The 24700-nt window shown below is 41.7% G+C and overlaps 1 protein-coding gene across 1 annotated transcript in view; it reads left to right on the top strand.

Annotated features, from left to right (window-relative positions):
* Positions 1-24700, top strand: part of CTNND2 (catenin (cadherin-associated protein), delta 2) — a 1564764-nt gene continuing 1540064 nt past the window's right edge. Inside the window, exon 1 of the mRNA XM_006893173.1 lies at positions 1-188. The gene's annotated coding sequence lies outside the window, so the exon portion shown is untranslated. The remainder of the gene's footprint in view (positions 189-24700) is intronic.

Genomic DNA, 24700 nt, shown 5'->3' with positions numbered 1-24700 from the left:
CCCGCGCCCCGCCGGCCTCGCCTGTCCCGCCCGCGGCCGCGCTCAGACAACAAAGCCGAGGATGCTGCGGGCGGGCAAGGTCAGGACCTTGGCCTGAAGCCGGGCGGCGCGCTCCTTTCCCGGACCCAGCCGCCGTCTCCGCTCCGGGTGCATGTTCCCCAGGAAGCAGCCGGGGGCCGCGCCGGTCGGTGAGTTGCCTTGGCGGGGCTGCTGGGGCCGGCGCATCCTGTCCACCACCTTCCTCCCCGCCATCCTCCTCCGCGTCCTCCTCTCCCTCCTCCACCTCCTCCTCCTCTTGCTGCTGCTGCTGCTCTGGCGGCCGGGCTGGTCCTCGGTTCCGGCCAGCGGCGGCAGCTGCGCGCCCTGCCTGCCTGGAGGAGGACCGCCACCGCACAGGGTCCCCTCTCGGAAGACGGCTGTCTGTCAGGACTGGGGTGCGGGTTAGTGCCTTTCCTGGAGCGGGTACCAACTGGCCTTTCGGCGTGCTCCCCCTCCCCGCCACCGCTCTCCCCCGGAGGAGGCGTATATAGGGCAACGCCGACAATCGCGCGCCCCACCACCCTCCAGAGCAGACCCTGTGTCTTCATGACGTCCCTAATCTATGGGAGAAGATGGGGTGGGGGTGGGGAGGACTCCTTCTAATCTTTTGCCCTTATATTCAATGTCATCACGATGTTGGGTTGGAAGACCAGGGAAATACTTAGTCATATGCGTGCATGGCCATTTCTTCTGTCTCTGCTTGCTGGCCAGCCTCAGCACCCCTGGGTCTATATTTAGCGGTCTGGGAGACAGCTCTTTCAGCTCCAGTCGCAGGTTTCGGGGGGCTTCCACGTCCTGACAATAGATAGAGAGGCTCCGGCCAGCGCCGCCTGCCACGCAGATTTGGAAGCCGGGTTGGAGTGTGGGAGCGTGGCGATGCAATATTTGGGTGATCAGTAATTAATGGCTGAAGGCAAGACTGCTTTCCTCCGGCCCCGACCTTCCTCTCCTGCCGGTGTGCGGTGTGTTTGCATCCACGGATCCTCAGCAGGTTCCAGACACTGGCTTCTGGATCTAGTCCCTGCCAAGGTGGTGCCGACGCCTTCCCGGTTGGGGCGAGAGGCACAGACTCTGCGTGAGGTCTGGGGGGTTTAGCGTGGGGGGCTGCCACCAGAGAGAGAGTTACTTCCCAAACGCCCAAAGTTGTGTTTCGCTGCGAATGTGAGGTCCTGAAGGGTGTGGGAAGCCGGGGGGGGGGGGGGGGGGGGGGGGGGAGACATAGTTTTGACTCAGAGGTGTTTTTATGTCTTCTCTGCTCTTGTTTGCTTCAGTTGAGCTGGTCTGGTGTGCGTTGGGTCTGAAAGGTGTTGGTGACATACGTGCTCGTATGATGAAGGGAATATGTTGATTTAGAAACAGGCCCGGCACGCCTGCATGCTCACTTTTAGGAGCTGTGCCACTGAAAGCGGAGACACTTGCCATTTTTCTCAGCCACTTCCCAGAGAAAAAGAAACTACCTAGGACTTGGCTCCTCGTGCATCCTCCCACCAGTTGCCTGAGGTGTGTGTCTTTGATGATGATAATTCCTCTGCGTGTGTCAGAGGCAGTGGAGCCTGCTTCAGATCCTCAGATCCCTTGGAGAAGGGGTTTTGCAAATTGGAGGGGCAAACCTGTGACCGAGTCTCAGGGGTTCCCTTCCCGGGGAAGTATGTCTGACACAGAGGGGCAGTATCCTCTAGTGAGAAGTAACTACATGCATTAAACTGCCATTAAAAACAACCAAAAAACCTTTTCGGTAACATGTCTTCACCACGTGCAGAATCCATTGTTAATGTTGTTAAGGGAATGTTGCTGTTCTGTGGGTTACAAGATTGCAGTATTTGAATCAAGATGATTAAAATCTGAGTTACATGCTAGAATTTGGGATGCCTGCTGTTAGGCTGATAACAAATCTGTGTAGCCAGGAAAGATCAGCATGGTCTGAATCCAGGCTTGACTTAACTGGGCAGGTAACTCTGCTTAAGCTCCACTTAATTTCACCTCGTTCACAGAGAGCTTTCCAAGACCGCTGTGAACATAATAGTGTGTGTTGTTTGGATATAAATTTGCTCCGGACAGAGGCGTTAGATGAAGTATACATCTGTCTGTCTGCCTCTGGTTATAATGTTTGACTTTATATATGCTTTTTTCCTAAACAACTGGTATTCAATTCCACTGTGTTCATACATGGGGGAAAGTGCATGTATTGTATATGCAAGTTCCATGTTATATTGTGGATTGAAAATGATAATACCTAATTGAATGGCAATTGTAATAAGTACATTTAGTTGTTGCACTAATGAAATTGCCAGTCTTGCAGAAAGGGATTATTTAATGTGGGATACGTTTGTGCAGTTGTGAAACTCAGTCATTACAGATGCCGCTAATGCTTTTCGTTGTTTGAAATAGAAGTCAGACCCTGTTGAAAGACAGGATTTCCATCAACCTCACACTTGGCTGATGGATTACAAGCTAGATCTCTCCCCCCATGAAATGATTCATCAGAGAGGGGGAAGAAAAGGGAAAGTGAAACTATGCTAGTTGAAAAAGCCAATCTATATATTAATTTCTAAGCATAATACCACTCTCATAGTCTCCTGGAAAGGAAAAGAACCTGGCTATAGGCTTCTCAAATATAGCATCACTCTTGGCAAAGTATTGAAAATACAAGGCTTTCTTGAAAACTATGTAGAACTTGCTATTATTTCCTTGTATCTTTTTTCACATACTCTTCCAAACTGGATTTGTCTATAGGGAATGGATGGAGAGTTTTGCAGAGTCCCTTCATTCTATCAGGCTTTTCTTAGGCAAGGAAATAGAAAAGTTATATATAAAACAAAGTGCTGAGAATCGGTGTTACGAAGTCAGATGTACTTTTATGGACTGATTTAGGTAGAACATAAATTAGAACGAAGTCCAATTGACCTAAGTTGGAAACTTTGATATTTTCAACTTCTTAAAAGTATGATTTGTGTTTGTAGTGGGTTGATTTTAAGATTATCCTACCCTCCTCAAAGCCACGCCCACCAATAAAAGGGAAAAACCTGTGTGAGCTTGGTTTTCAGCTGTTCAGTGGGGGAGTGGTAATGCTGGTTCCACTCCTGTGCTTCTGGTTTTTTCTTTTCACTGACCTCACAAACTGAGGAGTATGTAAACTTGAATGACACAATTCAGGCAATGAACATGTCCCAAAGTAGTCTGCCAGTGATTTTTTTAAACACAAAAGTTCCACCTCAGACATGGCACAGTGATTCTTGGTGGAGTGATACACACATCACAGATGGACTTCTCGGTCAGTTCTTCATGTACCTTCCGTGGAATTTTTTTGAAAAAACATATTCAACAAGTATGTCCAAGACCACAGTACTTTGGTCACTGTGTGGTGAAGGTGTGTGAGAAGTTAATCTGAGTGGGAATAGTTCACGATGCTTGTTGCCAACATCAAGCTGATCTGATTAAATGCCAAAGAAACAGCTTTTTATTATTAATGTAGAATATTAAACATGTCATAGAGAAAGAGGTTTTTATCATATTGTCTGCCAATCTTTCCTACTGATTAATAAACTGCCTGTTTAGATTTCATTAATGAATCCAATTACATTCACAAACAGTACCTCCAACCTGGGAGACTCACAGAAATATTTGATCATACTGTGCTCTGAGTCCATTAAAATGGTAAGACTCCTCCCCAAAAGGCATAGTTCTGACACCTCTGGTTGTTTATCTTTTGATCATATCACAGTTAAGTGTCATTTCAAGCTGTCTATTGTGATGAATTGATTTGTAAGAAATGTCTACACTTATGTTCTGTATAGGGAGCCCTGGTGGCTTAGTGGCAAGGAATTGTGCTGCTAACCCAAAGGAACACAGTTCGAATCCAGCAGCTGCTGTGTGAGAGAAAGGTGGGCAGTCTCGTCCTGTGTGATTTACTGTCTCTGAAAGCCAACTGGAGTGTCAGCTATGAGTGGGTTCCGACTTGATGGTTCATGACAACATCAACAATACTCTGTATAATTTACTTTTTGAAGAATTAGAAGGAAAGGCCAACAAAGTAAAAGAATACTTAGATGTTTTGCTTCTTAGATCCATGTTCAGCTCTGTCTTTCAGTGAAGAACAGATGAATTCCTGAAAAGCTCTCAGAAATGAAGAACACATAGTGCCATTTAGATATCCATTAACTGCCAGCTCACGCTCAGATGCACCTTCTCACAGACACCTGTAGGCTCCGCCCTGTGATGAATGACTTTACAGAGGAATGCTGCTTTGGATTCAGCTGGGGTTGCATGGAGAGGTGTGGAAAAATCCAGTGTCCTTTCCTAGCATTCATGTCATCTTCAGACTTTAATCCCATTTCCACAGCTGTAAGATAGGGACAATAGCAAAATATCACAAAACATTGTTTTAAGAATAAAGTATATGGATAAGGCACTTAAAAATGAGAGAGAGAGGAGAGAGGAGAGAGCATGCGTGCACACTCTGCTTGCCTAGTGGTAAGAAGCCGCACTGCAGTCCCAAAAGCATGTGGTTTGAATCCACCAGCTGCTGTGTGGGACAAGGATGGGCAAGTCTCTTCCTCTTAAGTTAACTGTCCCTGAAAATCCACTAGAGGGTCAGCTGTGGGTAGGTTCTGACATGATGGTACACAACAACAACAACAACAACGATATTTATATGTGTTTAATCTATAGATCTATCAGTTTTGTTGCCATCACGTTGAGTATGACTCTTCGCAATCATTATGAACAACAGATTTGAACCCTATCCTATCTTATGCCAACCTCCTCATTATAATCTCTTGACATACCTGCAACCATATGCATATCTGTGTATGTATATAAAAGTTAGGGCACTCTGGTGGTTTAGTGATAAGGAATTGTGCTGCCAACACAAAGGTATGTGCTTTGAACCCCACTGCTGCTCTGTGGGAGATAGATGGGCAGCCTCCTCCCATGTGAGTTACCGCCTCTGAAAATCTGCTGGAGGGTCAACTATGGGTCAGTTGTGACTTGATGGTACTCAGGAACAACACAGGTGTAATTGATATAAGCTGTATTTATAGTTATATAATCGCGCACACACATAAATTTAAAAAGCTGCCATAGAAGGGTTAAGTCCAACAAATGGTAATCTCCATTGGGTTTTTGTGACTGTAAATTTTTCTCCTGCATAACACCGGGAAGATTCTAACTGCCAGCCTTTAAGTTAGCATCCTGACATGTTACACACAACACAGCTATAGAGCTCTCTGTCTCTGTCTACATTCTATTAAATAAGTTACATGAACTACTTCTCTCTCTAAGAAAGGCTATTGAAAGTGTAGATGGTCTTTCTTCATTTAATTACTTTATTATGTAATTTTTGCCTGTAAGACTAAATTTCTACCCTGATACAGGATCAGTTTTACACTTATTAAAACATGCAATAGTTAAGCTGTAATAAAAGTACTTTATACTTTGTAACACCAGTATTTTAAAACGTTTCTAATCTAAGTGTGAGAAATCACCAAACGTTGATGTTCTTTCTGAAGAACATTGCTTACCTGATTGTGATCACGTTTAGCAAAGATTAATATTGTACAATGAATATTGTAGACAGTTTAATAAGCATGATTCTGTGAGGGCAAATATTAAATATCTTCTGTGGCTATAACTCCAGAGTATCCATTCCATCCTCATGGCAATGTGTCAAAGGAGAAAGAAACAACCCACCAACCTTCAACAGCTAAATGTTTTACATAAAGAGAAGATCCCCTCTTGTGCAAACTAAAATGATGTCCTTGGGAAATAAAAAAAAAAATTCAATAAAGATATAAAATGAAAGTCTATGTATTGATACCATTTTAAAGTACAGGGCCTTTTCCACTTGTCACTCTTTGTAGTTTCAATGAAGACAGGAAAGTGTGAAATGCTTCTATTTTATGAGGCCCAGCTCCTGTTGGGGGAACTTTGATCCTTTGCCACTTCTTTGTGACAGGAAAGTCTGTGATGCTTAACTATGGCCTAAGGTTTGCTACAGGATGTGACCTGAGTAACAGGAGACTAATTTCTCTGCAGTTAGAAACAAACAAACAAAACCAAACCCTCAAAACCAACACACACACACACACACACACACCCCACTCACAACCAAAAGCACCCCAACACATTTTGAAAAGAATGTGTGTCTTTATATTTGAAGTTACATTTTGTTGCAGGAAATGCCAATTAGAAGGTGCCAGAGGAAAAGGCATGCTATGTTAAAGCTCTTTGCATTTTCATGTCAAAGTGAGTTAGCCTATAATGGATTTAAAAAATTTTTATTTTATATTGGTTTGCATACATTGTGTTTCATGCAATCGTTTCCATGCATCGTGGTTTATAAACTTAATCCCCACTGAATTATGCCTCCCCAATAAATGTAAGTTTTAGCTTCTGTAAAAATTTGAATTATAAAGACTCTTATCTCCAGTGTAATAAAATATGATGGTAATATCTATTATGGCATTAAATGATGAGGAAGAGTTAGTTCTAACCTTGAAATAATGGTAAATGAATGTATTCTTGTTTACTCATCTGAGGTAGAGACAGCAAAGGGCTGGAAAAAAAGCCCGAAACGATACATTAATTAAACTCCCTTCACCTGGAAGAAAATAACCAGTTGAGGGGAAGATGTGTTCCCCACTGACATGGCTTGTGAAGAATTCTAGTTGATGGAATTGTGGATAATGTAACTTTCCTAGTACTTCGCTGAGCAGTTGCACTCTTTAAATATTTCATGGTATTTTGACACTGTATCTGGAATTATCAGGGGAGTATCTAATGCCCTGGCTGATTTATGGAGAGTGTGGCCCATGAAATTCAGCTGATTTATGTATAGCCAACTTTAAAATAGCTCACTCATTGTTTCGTCTTTCTTTCTTTCCCATATTAACCTTCCACTGTCAATAATTGAATGGCCTTGCAAGTGGTGAGAATCAGGCATAAAAAGCAGTGTCAAAATATGAACTTCCAAGCCACATATAAATGATGCTTGCTCCATGCTAGCTATTAGCCATAGAACTTTCTAACTCACTCCAGATAATTAGTTGACTGTCATCTCATGTTTCATTTTTAATAAGAGGAGTAATGGACACAGTCAAGAAGGAAGGAGAAGCAAAAAGCAAAGCAACCCACCATGTTTCTAAATCACCATAATCTTCTATTTGACTCCGAGCATAAATTTTCAACCTAGAAATGCCCACTTCTCTAAATAAATTTTGGTTTTCCTACTCAAATGTTTTATTTCCATATTCAAACTTTGGAGCAGCACATTGGTCATCGCCTTCAGTAAAGTAATTTGGTTTTTAGGAAATGCTCCTTGTCTGGAGGCCGGCCACATCGCCAGAATAAAGTTGCCCTCTTTCTAACACTCAACTGGAGCTAATCATGGGTCTTAGAATCATGGAAAGACTGGGTGCAGAGGAAGCATTCTCTAGACAGATAGATGGGTGACATCAGTATCATAACAATCCCCAAGGTCGTGGGAGTCATGCCACGTTTGTGCAGGACACAGTAGGCATAGGGAAGCCAGGCTTTGTCATGTGTGGTTCAGAGTGGGTATTGGGTGACGAGAGTGATGTTGCAAAGAGTAACACAATGAAGTAGTGGGCACATAGCTATAGTGTGGCACATCTGACAAAGGAACACTCTGCAGTTCTCAAACATCTTTTCAAAGACTATTTAGTTATATGGCATATGTTCATGGTGTCTAAGGTTTTTGAGCTGTGGTGCTGGAGAAGAGTGTGGAATATACCATAGACTGTTAGGAGGACAAACAGGTTCATCCTGGAGAGGGTAAAAGTGGGCTGCTCCTTGGAGGCAAGGATTCTGAAGCTTTGTTTGACATACTTTGGACATGTTGCAAGGAGGGACCAGTCCTTGAAGAGGGATGCCATGCTTGGGAGGGTGGAGGGACAGTGCAGGAAGGGAAGACCCTTGGTGAGGTGGGTTGATTCAGTGACTGGGGTGACCGGGATGGGTTTGTCAGAGTGCGATTGGCACAGGATAGAGCAGAGTTTAGGGCTGTTGTACATAGGGTCACTATGAGTCGCAAGCGACTTGATGGCACATAAGAACAACAACAACAACAACATATGTTCTTGGTGCCTAAGGTTAAGGGGAAAATAAATGCAATACTAAATGATATCAAGGACTTACGCAACATATACACATGTGTGCACATATACCAATTCACACAGGCAAAAAGCCACGGTATTTATGGCTGGACTATGAGGCTTTCATCCTTTATGCATTCCTTTTTCCTTCTAGCGATTCACAGTTACTGCTACACATACAATGTTCATGCTTTTAAATTGTGACCAAGAATGTTCCATATTTGGTAATGTAGTTAACAAGGTTCATCCTTCATGAAATGTACATTATTGTTAGTCACGGTTGGCTTGACTCTAATTGACAGTCATCCCATGGATGGAATTTAGCCCACTGCTGTGTCATCTGGCGTCTTCCAAGTCCCTAGTATGTCCAATGCATTGCCACACCCACTTTGTACTTCTCGGCAATTTTTACACTAGGTAGAGTGCAGGGGACAACTTGTCTCCTAGAACCATGCCAGACAATATTCTTTTGAAGTTCACAGGGTTTTCATTAGACATCATGCTTGGTAGGATGGAGGGACAGTGCAGGAGGGGAATGCCCTCTATGAGGTGGATTGATTCAGTGACTGGGGTAATGGGGATGGGTGTATTGGAGACGGTGCGATTGGCACAGGACAGAGCAGAGTTTAGGGCTGTTGTATATAGGGTCGCTATGAATCGCAAGCGACTCACTGGCACATAACAACAACAACATTACAAAAAAAAATAAAAATAATAAAGATTCCCAGACCTTCCCTCCTAGTTTCTGTTGGGCTCACCGTTACTGTTCCTACTGGTGTTTGCCATACCAATATCAGTATGTGAGACAGTATCATAGCAACGTGTAAGCCACCATAGAAACACAGAGTATCTATTACTCATACCCTTTCCTTGCCCAGCGTGGGTTCCTCAGTTTTAAAATCTACAGTTTATTAAGTAGGTGCAACAAGTGGTGTTTTCTTGAGAACTGTATAGCACATGAGAGAAATGCTTTGCCCTTTTTCAGATAATATTTCCATTATTATTTCTGTCTTCAAAAGTAAAACATGCTCATTAAACATTAGAAAATGGATGATCAAATGAAGTTAAAATTCATGGATGAGCTCATATCCTAGAAATAACTGTGATTAGCAGAAGTGCTAAGTCATACACATTTTCAGGTGGAAGATGTATCATGTTCTGTGTTTTGCTATCTAAGTAATCTTTTTCATAGAATTAACACGTGTGTGTGTGCGCGCGCGCACATGCGTGTCTGCTTGCCATACCTTTATATAACATCATAGGCTTTAACCCCTTTTTGTTTTAAGAGACTAATGACAGTTTCTCTTTGGAGCAACATACCTGATGCTGAGGCTCAGATCCTAGTGTTATGTTTGCATCAGCTTATTATCTAAAGTTTACTTCTTCAGCCTCAGTGAGTGCTAGGTTGTTGATGTTGTTCCTGGGTGCTGTCCAGCAAACTCTCACTCGTCGTGACCCTGTGTACAGCAGATGGAGCCCTGCTGTCCTAGGACAGACATCCTCTCCTTTACTGTTGTTGAAATAATTATTTCACCTCATCTCATTAAGTGCCTTCCTTTCTTTCACTCACTCTCCACTTTTTTCCTGATTTTTTTCTTTTTTTATTAATGATTTTTAATGAAACATAATATATTTTACAGTATATTCTTTGCATTTAGTTTTTCCCCCATTTAATCATTGTTGCACATTTTCCTCCCTTTCCATCCCTCCCCACCCAGTCCGTTTTTCTCTTTGAAAAGAAAAAAAATGCTTTCCTTGAAATATAATCCCCTCCCCTCAAGTCCACAGTCCACTTTACTATGCATTTCTCTTTCTGTAATCTTCTCATGAAAATAATACCTAATCTTATGGTCCTTTTAAACAGTTCTCTCCTTAATCTGTTTCATTGCAATATGCATTATTTACCCCTCTTAGGTTCCTCCAAACCCCAATGTTAGTCTCATTTTACAACAGTGGCACTATGCAGTATTTGCCCTTTTGTGACTGAGATATTTCACTCAGCTTAATTTCCTCCAGGGTCATCCATTTTGTATAATACTTCTTGAGTTCTTTGTTTTTCAGGGCAGCGTAGGATTCCATTCTGTGAATATACCACAGTTTCCCTCTCCATTCATTTGTTGATGGGCACTTAGGTTGTTTCCAACTCTTTGCTATTGTGAACAAAGCCACAATAAACATGGCTGTGCATATATCTGCTTGAGTGATGGTTATGGTTTCTTTAGGGTAAATTCCCAGTAGTGGAATTTCTGGGTCAAATGGTATTTCTATTTGTAACTTTTTGAGAAAGTGCCATACTGCCTTCCAGAGTGGTTGCACCATTTTATACTCCCACCAACAGTGAATAGGGGTTCCAGTTCTTCAACAACCTCGCCAGCATTTGTTGTTTGCTCGTCTGTTGAATTTTGCTATTCTGACTGGGGTGAGATGGTATCTCATAATGTTCTGGACTCTTCACTTTTCAAAGCATGATGTACTTTTCTAGAGAGTGACCCCTCCTGATAACATGCCCAAAGAATAAAGGATGAAGTCTCAGCACCCTTGCTTCCAGAGAGAATGCTGGCAGAAGTTCTTCTAGGACCAACTTGTTTGTTCCTTTGGCAGTCCATAGTATACTCATTATTCTTCACCAGCATCACAGTTCAGCAGGTCTTCAGGCTTCACAAGAATACAATTGTTGTTGTTGTTGTTATGTGCCGTCGAGTCGCCTGCGACTCATAGCGACCCTATGTACAACAGCCCTAAACTCCGCTCTGTCCTGTGCCATTCGCACTGTCTCTGATACTCCCATCCCAATTATCCCAGTCACTGAATCAATCCACATCATAGAGGGCCTTCCTCTCCTGCGCCGTCCCTCTACTAACTTACAAGAATACAAAGCAACTGAAAATATATTGGCTTGAACCCGTTGCACCTTACTCTTTAAAGTGACATCCTTTGAAGATCCTTGACAGCATATTTCTCCAATGCAATTTGATAATTAAGTTTTCATCAGTTTATTTTCCTCACCTTACTTCTTACAAGTGGATAGTTTTAAGGCTGTTGTTGTTGTTGTTATGTGCCATTGGGTCGCTTGAGACTCATAGCGACCCTATGTACAACAGCTCTAAACTCTGCTCTGTCCTGTGCCATTTGTACCGTCTCCAATACACCCATCCCAATTACCCCAGTCACTGAATCAATCCACCTCATAGAGGGCCTTCACCTCCTGTGCTGTCCCTCATCCTACCAAGCATGATGCCCCTCTCCAAGGACCAGCCCCTCCTTACAACATGTCCAAAGTATGTCAGACGAAGCCCCAGAATCCTTGCCTCCATAGAGCCACCCGGTTTGACCCTTTCCAGGATGAATCTGTTTGTTTTCCTAGCAGTCAATGGCACCCTCAGTACTCTTCTCCAGCACCACAGCTCAAAGACATCAATTCTCCTTCTGTCCTCCTTAGTCATTGTCCAGCTCTGATGCCTAACAAGTGATTGCAAAGACCGTGGTGTGTATCAGGAGCACCTTAGTCTCCAGAGAGATACCATTGCTCTTCAGTACTTTGGAGCGGCTACTGATGCATAATGTGAAAGTTGTCCTTCAGAAAGCTTGTGTCATATAATATTTTTCTCTGCATAATGTACCAATTTTCTCATGATGTTGACAACATTGTATTTTGTAATTAAACATGAAAACAAATCTTCAAACTTGATGGTAGCAAAATTGTATTTTCTGCCGTTTAATTTACTTCTCTTTAGATATAACTGAGATTAAACAGTTCACAACTTTATCACCCACTTGTAATTCTTCTGTGACTGGTCTTTTCAGATTCTCTCGACCTACTCATTTTTATTCCAATGGACTTAGATTGTGTACAGTAATTACTTTCAGTTTTGTCATGTTTCAGCAGTTTATTCTTCACTCTTATTATTATTTAACATTTTGGAAATATAGGACAGAAGTTTGTGGGTGCAGCTTATCCCATTTTTTAAGGCAGTTCTTCTTTTGAGAAAAGTTTACCTGTGCACTGATTCTATGCACCTCAAGTAAAGCAAATAGTAACAGGCTGAGTCTATAGTCCAGCTTACCATTTATTTGCAAATGGATGATTTATTACTGAGTGCCACGGTTGGTGGCTATGCGAGAAGAATTCTTTGTTGTCTAGTGGTCTCAGGGTTAATTTCGAAGCTGTGTACTTAAAATCCTTAGAAGAATCTCAGCTGTATTTATTCACCTTCAAAAATGTTAGCATTTCTTCTTGGTTAGCATGACAGATCCATGTTTTCTCTTTTGACTTTTGCGTTTCCTCCCAATAGCACAAGTTACCTCCTTCATTCAGGGACATCTGTGTGTCAGACCAGGTATCTGTGACCACTGGAGTTTTCAGGTAGGTCCCCAGCATCTCTGATGGGGCCACTTAGCAGTGCTGTCTGGCCTGTGCCTGGCTTCTCTGAATGTTTCACATTTAGGAAGAAGAGTTTGTTAGGATCCCATGCTTCTGAAAGAATATATTTCAATTTTTAGTATTCTCCTTCCAAGGAGGTCTGGAGGCGCGATGGTTAAATGCTGGGAAAAAAGAATGATAGTTTGGAAAGCACCCAGACATCACCCAAGATAAGAGACTGGGATATGCTTCCCCAAAGATCCGACTGGAATGACCTGTGGACGGTTCTGCTCTGTTACATGAGCTGCTGTTACTCAAAATTGACTCACAGCATCTCACAACAGCACCACCAACTTCCTCCCAGACATGTGTTCATTGTTAGATGCTGTCAAGTCAGCTGTGACTCACAGCGACCCTGTGATAAGCAGATCCGAGTTGTGCTCTGTCCTGTGTCATCGTCAGGACCTCTGTGTGGTTCTCCCATTCTCTTTGCCCTGCCCTGTACGAGTGGTCTGTCCTTTCTTATCTCTTTATTGATCTTTGGGCCCTAGGACCATAACTGGTGCACAGTGAGCACTTAGTCAATGGATTTTGGCTCCATCTCTCCTTTTGTTTTCATTATAAAAAAATGATTCATGAGCAAAGCCCCATTTGCTTTTTGTTTGTTTGGAATATTGTTAAAAATGCTGGCACTGTGGCGAACGGAGGGAAGATTTTGTACGTGGGCATGCTGGATGGAAGCATTGGCTAAAGTGTTGGGGTGCTTGGGCATCCTGGAGGGAGAGTGCATTGGGGTGCTGAATGGGGGGCAGTGAGGCTCAGTAAAGTGAGTATTGTATTGAAGCAGTAGATCTGGGCACCATGGGGTTGAGAGACCACTGCTTCCCAGTGAAAGAAGGATTGTTGTACAGTGGAGGTACTGTTGCCTTGGGGCGTAAGGGAATGGTAGAGAAAACACAGTGAATTTCAGAACTCTGAAATCTCAGCCACCTCACTCTCTCTCTGCTCATGCTTCTGTAATTATTTGACATTCCTTGTTGGGATCCAAGTTCACACAATTCTTGTGATTATGATGGGATCAATCACATGAAGGTGCTATCAGAAACATGATCTGGATGAACATTTAGTGCAAGGCATAGTTGTTGGAATTTAGTGTGCTTGAAACATTGGCTACATTTCTCCTGTGAAAGTTAGAGTCAGAAGGTGTCCTGCCTGTGAAACTTGCCTATGCCCCCCATATCAAGGGTGCTTCTAAAATGCTCAATTCCCTAGTGATGCAGATACAGGGAAAGTCCAGGCCATTGGCCGCTGCCTAAAAGGAACATTACTCTTTGCCTGTCGGTAGAAGTACATTTTTGTGTATTTTCTTTATAGCACTTTTAAAAGAGCAAGTTAGACCAAATTAGCTCAGAAAAAGTCAGTCTCTTCTCTTTCTCTCTCTCTCTTTTTTCATAGATACTTTGCAGTTTAAATTGGCAACTAGAACATAGCCCTTTTGTTCCCCCGGCAATGCTGTCTGCTACTGTGTTCTAGAATATTATTTTTTCCCTAGTGGGCTGCTGAGTGTAGTCCCTGGGAAATATTATCAGAATTGTTTCAGAAGCGTAAACCTAGCAGGCTTCCATTTTTTTTTTTTTGAGCATATTTCCCTAGATATTAAAAAAAAACATCAAGGACTTCTTATTACTCTAATTATAACTTTTAGACAGCACAAACTCATGTATAACTTTTAAAAAATTTATTTTGTTTCCATTTTCATGATTATTTGGAAGAAAGTACCAGAGAGAAGCTAGACTCTCCCACAGAATATGTAACATACTTAGTTAGTAGCAACACTGTAGTCACTCTCTTATTATTAGGTGCCTTCAGGTTCATTCTGACCCTCATTGACCCTATGTACAATTGAATGAAACACCATCTCGTCTGGCAGCATCCTCATAATTGTTGCTGTGTTAAAGCAGTTGTTGCAATATTGAGTTGATTCATCTCATTGAATGTCTTCCTTTTTGCTAACCCTGAACTTTGCAAAATGCTTTCTCCAGGGGCAATTACCTCCTGATAACATTTCTGAAAGATGTAAGCTGAAGTCTCCCATCCCTGCCTTTATTTTATTTATTTATTTTTTCATCATGATTGGAGCTACTGATCAGGGTTTTGCTTTACTGCTTAATGAAGTTTCAGATAATGGTTATTTTTGTTTCAGTACTCAGAAGTCTTCTTTCCTGCCATCGAGAGTAGGCTGCATGATAAATTGTGTGATATTTGCTGTTGAGGTGGTGGTCCATGAAGTGGTTTTAGCTTGCACTTGTAGAATAAAAGGGGAAGCAGAGATTTCCTGTGGAAGGTTGAGCACAAGGCAATGGCCAGGGAGATTGGCACTTGGGCAACATCTCTTAATCTCTGCAAATGAAGGCTGTGGTCACAGAAGAGTGAATGTGGCTCGGGGGAACCTGACAGAGGAGCTGGAAGTGTGTTACAACCTGGTGAGGAGAACAGGCATTTCATGATATGGAAGGAGCAGAATCTTCATCTTTTTTGGGCAAGCACACTTTTTAAATGTGCTGGTGAATGGTTCATTTGACTTAACCATTCATTCAACAAAGGAGACTGACTGTGAATTTCAGGTAAGTCATACACTGTGTTGTTCCTTACCATGATGGCAGCTACTACTCCTGGAAACCCCACCTATAACTAGTGAAAACCCTTCCCAATTCTGTGCCCTCTTCATAACCATTGAAATGTTTGAGTTCATGGTTGTGTTAATCATTCACAACGAAGATTCCTTCTCCTTTGCCAGTCCTCCATCTTACCACGCTGGGTGGTCTTCTCTAGTGCTTTGGCCCCCTTGATGATGTGTCTGAAGTAAGTGAGTTGGAGTCACAAAGAGTGCGATCTTCCATCAGTGAGCTGCTTCTTTTCCTGTTGGATCTCTGAAGTCCATCTGTCTCTTTTTGAGCCAGTTGCATTAGTGTGCACTAATTGCTGTAAGGATGCAAGATCCTAGACTGAAATACTTTACATTGCCACAGTGTCATAGTGTGAGTTGATGTGGCTCACTCCACCTATAAGAATGGTAAGTGGTTTGCAGACTGCTAGTAGAAGAGAAGAGTGAGGAACTGTTAGAGAACTATGGGAGATTGAATAGGGTGTGGAAGGAAATGTAGTTGTTGTTATTAGGTACCATCGAGTCATGTACGACCCCTAGCGACCCTATAAACAACAGATCTGAACACTATCCTGTCCTATGCCATCTTCCCACTTCTTGACACAGTAGAGACCACTGCGGAAGTCACCATGTTAATCAACCTTGTTAATCCAAAGAAGAGGGCCTTCCTCTCCTTTGCCAGCCTCCCACCTTTCCATGCACCACTCTGTCCCTCTCCAAGGAATAGTCTTTCCTAGCAACATACGCAAAGTATGTGAGGGGAAGCCTCATCATTCTTGCCTTCACAGAGCGATCTGGCTGCACTCTTTCCAAGATATATTTGTTTAATTTTTTTTTTTGACAGTTCATGGGATGTTCAGTGTTCTTCTCCAACACCAAAGCTCAAAGGCATCAATTCTTCTTCTGTCATACTTATTCTTTGTTCAGCTCTCATATGCATAGTAATTGACTAGAAAGGTCATGGCCTGAATCAGATGCACCTTAGTGCTCAAACTGACATCATTCCTCCTCAGTAATTTGGAGAGGTCCCTAACTGCAGATTTTTTCCAGTGCCATGTGTCTCCTTATTTCCTGACTACTGGTACCAAGCATCTTAATTGTGGATCCAAGCAAGATCAAGTTGTTGACAGTCTCTCTCTATCATGATGTTGCCTATTGGTCAAGTGGCAAGAATCTTTGTTTTCTTGACATTGAGGATGCAACCCGTATTGAAGACTTTAAGCATAGTAATTATGAGAGATATCTCATGTGTTATATGTTTTACAAATGTAGGTAAAAACTTTGCAAACCATGTGACCAAGAGTCCATTTTATCCAGTGCACAACGTCCTTAGTGAATATTCATCTGACTTTTTTTTTTCAGTCATTGGTCATTTGACTAAGAGAAATTTGGTGGGTCCCTAATGTGGAAGCTAAATGCTATTTAGCTGTGAATTAGATGATATTTTTTAGCTCTAACTTGGAGGAGAGATCATGCAACTCTTTGTGATATTTGGTGATTGCTGTCAATGTCCTTTATGTAGTCTTGACCAGTGTCTATTACACTTCCTTCTCCTTTTATATTTTCATGTCAATTTTTTTTCAGTACTCTGAGGAAATGTCCTGTTCTTACTTTTTTAATCCTTGCTCAGTTTTAAAAATCTGTTTCTGTGACTTAAGTCACTGCTGTTACAGTGCAGAAGCAACCCCAGTATTTCTGCTAAACAGATTTTATCTAAAGTAGATCTCATCTGAACTGTGTTTATTACTGATATATCTTTGCAGGCATTCTGATGGCTTACTAGTAAGGGGTTGAGCTGCCAGACAAAAGGCATATGCATATGGTTCACATCTGTCAGTTCCTTTGCAAGAGAAAGATGGGCATTCTCCTCCCCTTCAATATGTAGCTTCTGAAGCTCCACCTCACTTATTTTGGGCATGTGGCCAGGAGAGATTGGTCCTTGGAGAAGGACATCAGAAGGGTAGAAGGACAGCATAGGAGAGGGAGACCCTGGAAGAGATGGATTGATACCATAACTGGAGTGATGGGAGCTGGCGTGTTGGAGTTAGACTGTCTCAGGACAGGGAAGGATTCAGAGCTGCTGTACATAGGGTCACTGTACATCCCAGGTGACTCAATGACATACACAATAATAACATACTATGAAAGGTTTGGAAACATGAGTGGCATCTACTTCCTAAATAACATGCCTCTGGAAACTCTGAACTTTGATAAATGTTGATAGTTGTAGAGGGGCTTCAGGCCTTTTGTTTGTAGGGTCACTATGAGTCATGCTTGACTTGAAGGCAAACAACAACAAGAGAAACCCACTGGAGTGTCACCTCTGAGTCTGTTCTGACACAACAGCACATAAACCCAACAACAATATATCTTAGAAGATGACTACAAGTGGTCATTTAGCAAAGGAAGGGCTACTTCTGCATACATCCCAACACATTGAGAATATCAACAATAGTACACTGGCCATGCCAGTATCCACTTATATGCTACTCAGCTCTGTAGGTTTGTTATTTTATTGAGAAACAAAACTAAACATTCCCACGTGCATGCCAGGTGAGAAACATACTGTACAAGTTCAAGGGGTGGAGTGTGTTTATAGATGTGTGATGATGTTGCAGTGACTATCTTGGTGTATTTGTGAGTGACTTACAGACTTCGAGAGAATGGTGATGGGACATTGTGGCAAGTGTTCAAATGCTGGTACAAACTTGCATCATTTCTCATCAAGATTCCCTCATAAACTGCTGGTTGCCTATCTGCCTTAAGTCTGCCTCTCTCCCCCTACCACACATCAATCCACAGAAGTTAGAGAAATTGCTCTATGTCCACACAATGTCGTGAATTTGCTTATAATCCTGGCAGTGACACCCCAACCCCTTCCTGCCCTTTCCCATCTTTTCCTGCTTTGCGACTACATACAGCCTTCTTGGCCCGTTTTCTGTCTCCTTATCATCCTGCTAAAGCTAAGCTCTCTTGGTGTCTCCCCAACAATTCTTCTATTTTATATTCTTCACAGTATGTCTAAGAACCCCAAATCATCCTGTTTATTATTGGTTTGCTGGGTGAGTCTCATTCCCCTTACACTGAAAACAAGCAGCTTGAGGACTAGTCATTAAAACTGCCTTAACATCTATGATATAATGATGTGATGCGTGGGAACTCAGAACTTTAATGCATACCTGGCTTCAAAGTAGATGCCTTATGTGGGATAAATTTTTAATATGCAGTAATCATTGAATCGTATCACAGATGCATGTTGAAATGAGAAGACAAGATAGAAGACAGAAAATCAATCTCCAAATGGATGTCAGAGATCCCTGTGTTGATTAGTTAACAGGAGTCCTTCTGTTCCATGTGCTGGCCTGGCACAGTCATTTTGCCTGTCAGGCCAAGTGTCATGTGATTTCCGGGAATCCTCAAGTCGAGCAGTTTATTGATCAAAGACAGATTCTCACAGAGAAAACGGAATAGAAATATTCCATATGTTTTACTACAGGAGGTTATTAAAGATACTAGCAAAGAGAATAGAGCTGCACCAAGTTTATATTTTCTTTTCCTTTTTAACGACAGAAAATGTCCAAATTTATTAAGCACTATGAACATAAAAGACATAAAAATTTCCACAATAATAAAACAGTGTTCTAAATAATATTGTCTAGAATAGAATCATTTAATAATGGAAAAAAAAATGGTTAATTCAATATGGTTTTGTTAGAGGCCATGGAGGCACTTCAAGTTCACAGTCATTTTATGTAAAATAGAACAAACTGCAGCCTGATTCTGCACCATCTTCATTTTCGCTGCTAAGGTTGACCAGTTTTAGCAGTAATTGTATCAGTCCATCTCATTGAGGATTTTTCTGTGTTGTGCTCTCTTTATCAAGTATCTTTCTCTAGGGACAGGTCCTGCCTGTATTCCTGGAACAAATAGTCATTATTCCAAAGAAAATGAATAGTCTTTGGCATGCAGAAGGTTGATTTAGATAGGGACTTCCAGAATGTTCTTTTATTAATACATTATTTTAGGAGAATGTGTAGTTGAACAGTGGTCACTTTGGCAGGAATTAGCATGTGGAACGATTGTTGTGATTGTCAGGTGTTGTGTGGAGAACAACTCATAGTGACCATGTGAACAACAGACCTAAACCCAGTCCTGCTCTGTGCCTTCCTTATCATCTCTATCACACTTGAGCCTGTTTATGCGCTCACTGTGTCAAAATAGCTTGCTGAGAAGTAAATGCATTTTTCTCAATGTGAATGTACTGAAATATGCCATTTTGTTTAAGTTGAAACCACTGACTATGATTTGAATTATTGCCAGCTGAAAAAAAATGCTAAATTATTGTAAAACTTAAAATATTCATTTGGCATAAGATCCTGATTGATATTTATTGGAAACTTTGTTATGTACTATCGAGAGACAAAGAGGTTCTGGTGGTATAGTGTAATAAGTGTTGCACTGCCAGCTGCAAGGTGAGTGGTTTGAATCCCTCAGTCACTCTGAGGAAGATAGCTGGATGATCTCCTCCTGTCAAAAGATTTACTGCCTTGGAAACTTGAGGGGAAATCACTATGAATTAGAATTGATTTAATGGCAGTGAGTTTTGTATGATGGAGAATACTTATTTATGTGTTTGAATAATAATGTTGAAGAGATTGAGATAGTTAACAGCTTTAGTTTGCTTGGCTCCACAGTCAACACTTTTGATACCAGCAGCCAGGAAGTCAAGACATGAATTGCATTGGGAAAGTCAGCTGTAAGGGACCTCTCAAGAGTACTGAAGAGCAACAACATCAGGCTGGAGACTTAAAGTGTGCCTGATCTGGGCTATCGTCTTCACAACTGTGTGCTATGCAGGGAGAACTGGACAGTGACTAGGGATAATAGAAAGATAATTGATGCCTTTGAGCTGTGGTGCTGGAGACGAGTGTTGAATATACCATGGACTGCAAAGAGAACAAACAGGTTTGTCCTGGAGAAGGTGAAGCTGGAATGCTTGTTGGAGTCAAGGATTCTGAAGCTTCATCTTACATACTTTGGGCATGTTGCAAGGAGGGACTAGGGTTTAGGGCTCTTGTACAGCGGGTCACTATGAGTCGCAAGCGACTTGATGGCACATAACAACAATAATTTAAAATTATTAAATAATAAAGCAATGAAAATATGTGTCATAAATATTTACTTTTCATATTTGAATCTTACTATCAAAAAAGTGTGGCTCTCGGGAAGTTTGTGGTCAGGGACCTCTCGATATTACAGAGGAGCAGTGATGCCAGGAGCGGTGATGCCAGTTGGAGGACCAAAAGGTGCATCCGACTTAGGCTATGGTGGTTTTGATTGCTTGCTGTGCATCTGAGAGCTGGGCAGTGACTGAAGATGGCAGACGAAGAGCCACTGCCTTTGAATTGTCTTGGAGAAGCGTGTTGATGATCCCATCGGCTGCCACAAGAACAGATATCTTTTGAGGAAGGTGCATCCAGAATGCTCTTTGAAGGCAAAGATGATGAACCTTTGTCTTGCATACTTTGGGAATGATGTTAGGAGAGACTATTCCTTGAAGAGGGACATCATTGTTGGGAAGATGGATGGACGGTGAAGGAGAGGAAAACCCTCAGCCAGGTGGTTTGACATCGTGACTGCAGCAATGGGTTTGAGTTTGTCAGAGATTATGAGGAAGGCACAAGATAGGACATGGATCAGATCTGTTGTTCTTAGGGTCGCTGTGAGTTGTGATTGAGCACCCGTAACAACACAGAAGTCTTTTTATTTAAATTAGCTGGGCTGTCCTGGTGGTATAGTTCCTACGAAGTTACACTGTGAATGCAAAGGTGATGTCTCTCTGGTTAGAATCTGCCAGGGGCTCCTTGGGATGAATCTGGACCATCCCCGCTTGTGCGAAAAAGCCTCTCCAACCTGTTTCAGGATCTGCTGTGGGTTTGTTCCGACTTACCAGCAAAGAGTTGATTGAGTTCCTAAAATTGTGCTTTTGAACTGTCAAAGCTCTGCATAGGGAATGCTCGAAGATAATGAACTTGTGTTGTTGGATTGAAGGGTCTCCTCTTGCTTGACCACTATGAAGTTATTTTGATGTTTCTGTGTTTCTCACTCACTTACACAGTGATTCTATTTCAATTGTTTTTATCTTGTTGCTTCGCAGTTCCCATTTGGATCTATCTGTAAGTCACAGCTGAAAGATCACTGATGGAGCTTTGTCTATTCATTTGGGACTTTCTACCTGAAAAATTGTCTCCTGTTTACCTGCCCAGGTGTCGTCCACCTGGATGTCCAGGTGCAGTTGACAGGTGGAATGTAAGGCGTGGCCTCTACTCACAATACTCAGAACACACTGTTGATAGTCTCTCATTATCCCGGCTGTTGGCTTTAGCCCTTAGGAAAGGAGGAAAATTCTCAACTCACTGCTTATTAAGGGTCACATATCCAAGGGCTCTGGAAAAGATTTTTTGGGAATGTGGGAAATAGTGATCCAGGCTTATAGAGTTGTGTTGCTCATGAAAGTACTTGGTCAGATCACATGAATTGTGTGGAATTCAGCTCTGTTTGACCTGCAAACAGAGTAATTTAAAGCTCATCATATTTTTCAGGCCCATTAATTGAGAGCTAATTAATAATAATAGACAGATAGCATTTATACCTTTCCCCCTGAATTTTTCCATCTAGTGGGTTAAGGAGCAGTAAGGGATTAAAATTCTTTTGTGTTTTGAAGTGCTCGGGGAGATGTGCCAGCACTTTCAGGTCTTGAGGGAAATCATTGATTGGATTAAGGTTGACAGGGCTGGGAAGAATTAACTTAAACCCCTGAGCAACTTTAAGAAATGTCAGCTGAGGTTGGTGGCCCTAGGGAATGGAGCAGGCAGTCACTGCTGGTGGAACCTACCCTTCTCTTCCTTGAAGATGTGCTCTTTTCTGTGTTTATATGCCTTTTTTTCTTTCATTTTTTCAACAGTCACTCTCAAGTGATGACATTGGCCTTGGAGCTGCACTGACTCCAAAGAAAGGACAGTAATTCTAGTGTTCTCACATTGTCATTAAGAGTATTATCTAAGTTGCAACACTTTTTGTTTATGTCTTCTAGACTGTCATATGCTCATTCTAAATGAGGTTAGATTTATTTTAAGAATGCCATTTATTTATAAATGTTTATATAAATATAACCCTAAAATCCTGGATCTTCCCTAGCTATTTATTTCAGATTGAAAGTATGAGTGACAGTTTGATGCATTGAAAATTCATTTGGTTTCTAGGAATACAAATAATTAAAATACATCTATATATGGTGGCCTAGTGATAAGGAACTGTGCTGCCAGCCCCAAGGCACATGGTTTGAACCCAGTGATTGCTTTGTGAAAGACCATCTCCTTTTGTGTAATTTACTGCCTTTGAAAACCTATTGGAGGGTCAGCTATGAGTTGATTCTGACTTGATGAAAAACAAAAATAGCATATATGTGTATGTATTTTTTGTGTATGTATTTTATGTGTATGTCTATATATATGTTTATCTATATATTTGTGTGTATCTAGATATATCTATCTATTTGATGGCCTACTAGGTATAGAGTTGCACTGCTAATCCAAAATGTAGGTGGTTCAAATCCTCTGGTTGCTCTGTGAGAGGAGGATGGGAAATCTCTTACTGTACATTCAATATAGTTTCATTTCCCAAAATACATGTAAGGAATTTTTTTTAAAAATCCATTTTTTTACTCTTGATATAATATGAAAATAGTACCTTATATCTGTAGTTTTCATGTCAAAAGCCATAATTTCAGTTTAATAAAACATCAGCTAAATTAAAATAGAAGTACATCTTAGGAAATACTTGACTCATCCCAGGAGTGCATGGTTCGAACCCACCAAATGCTCTGCTGGAGAAGGAGGGGCAATCTGCTCCTGTACCAATCAGATACGATTTGACGGTACATACACAAAAATTAATAAAATAAAATAAAATAAAAAAAATAAAGAAAATACTTGACGAAATTGCGATGGCGGTCAATAACAAAGAGAATTTGGAGACTTTCATGGACAAGAAGACTCTAAGAAGACATAGCTTTCAGAGGGATATGCTATCCTGTATAGATGTTTGGAGTGGAAATTAGGTAAAAATGAAGAAAATCTGATATTGGAATTGTTGTTGTTGTTGTTATGTGCCATCGAGTTGCTTGCCACTCATAGCAACCCATGTACAACAGCCCTAAACCCTGCTCTATGCTGTGCCAATCACACCATCTCTGATACACCCATCCTGATTACCCCAGTCACTGAATCAATCCACCTCATAGAGGGCCTTCCCCTCCTGCAGTCCCTCCTTACAACATGTCCAAAGTATGTTAGACGGAGCCTCAGAATCCTTGCCTCCAAGGGGCTGCCCAGTTTAACCCTCTCCAGGATGAATCTGTTGGTTTTTTAGCAGTCCATGATACCCTCAATACTGTTCTCCAGCACCACAGCTCGAAGGCATTAATTCTCCTTCTATCCTCCCTATTCATTATCCAACTTTCTGACACATAACAAGTGATAGCAAAGACCATGGCCTATACCAGACGCACCTTAGTCTCCAGAGAGACACCATTGCTCTTCAGTACTTTGGAGAGGTCCCTAACAGCAGACTTTCCCATCTCTATGTGTCTTTTAATTTCCTGGCTGCTGGTGCTGACAGTGTTGACTGTGGAGCCAAGCAAATTAAAACTGTGAACAATCTCAATCTCTTCACCATCCATCCTGGTGCTGCTAATTGGTCCAGTGGAGAATTAAGTAATGATAATATATCAATATTGGTTTATTAATTATAATGAATGTATTGTGCTAGTACAAGATGTTTACGATGGGGGGAAATGACTGTGTGGTGAGTCTGTTGAAACTCTCTACTCTCTTTTTTTTTTTTTTTTTTTTTAAACTCTCTACTCTCTTTATCAAAGTTTTCTGTACTTTTAAACCAGTCCTATCGAATCCTGGTCATGTAATCCTTTGGTCTACTTTGCTCTTCAAATCCTTCAGCCATTCAGTTGAAGAAATAAAGACAGTCTCTTCTCATGGAGATTTTAGATCCACAGAAACCTGATGGAATTGACTCAACACTAGTGAGCTTGAAGCAGTTCTAAAACACAAGTTTGAAAGTCCATTTGGAAACTGTTGTTGTTGTGTACCATCAAGTTAGAACAAACCCATATCTGCCCCTCCAGGGAGTTTTCAGTGGCTGATAATAGCAGGGGAAAAGATAGCCCATCCTTGTCCTGCAGAGCAGCTGGTGGATTTGAACTGCATGCCTTAGATATTTTAGTGCAGCATCTTACCACTAGGCCACCAGAGCTCCCTGTTTGATAATTGTTGTTGTTGTTGTTGTTATGTGCCATAGAGTCGTTTGCGACTCATAGTGACCCTATGCACAGCAACCCTAAACCCTGCTCTATCCTGCACCAACCGCACTGCCTCTGACACACCCATCCCGATTACCCCAGTCACCGAATCAATCCATCTCATAGAGGGTCTTCTCCTCCTGCGCTGT

Source organism: Elephantulus edwardii, unplaced genomic scaffold, assembly GCF_000299155.1.
Source record: "Elephantulus edwardii isolate Elephantulus edwardi_28Jun2011 unplaced genomic scaffold, EleEdw1.0 scaffold00125, whole genome shotgun sequence".
Lineage (NCBI taxonomy): Eukaryota > Metazoa > Chordata > Mammalia > Macroscelidea > Macroscelididae > Elephantulus > Elephantulus edwardii.
This window is presented reverse-complemented; position numbering and strand designations above follow the sequence as displayed.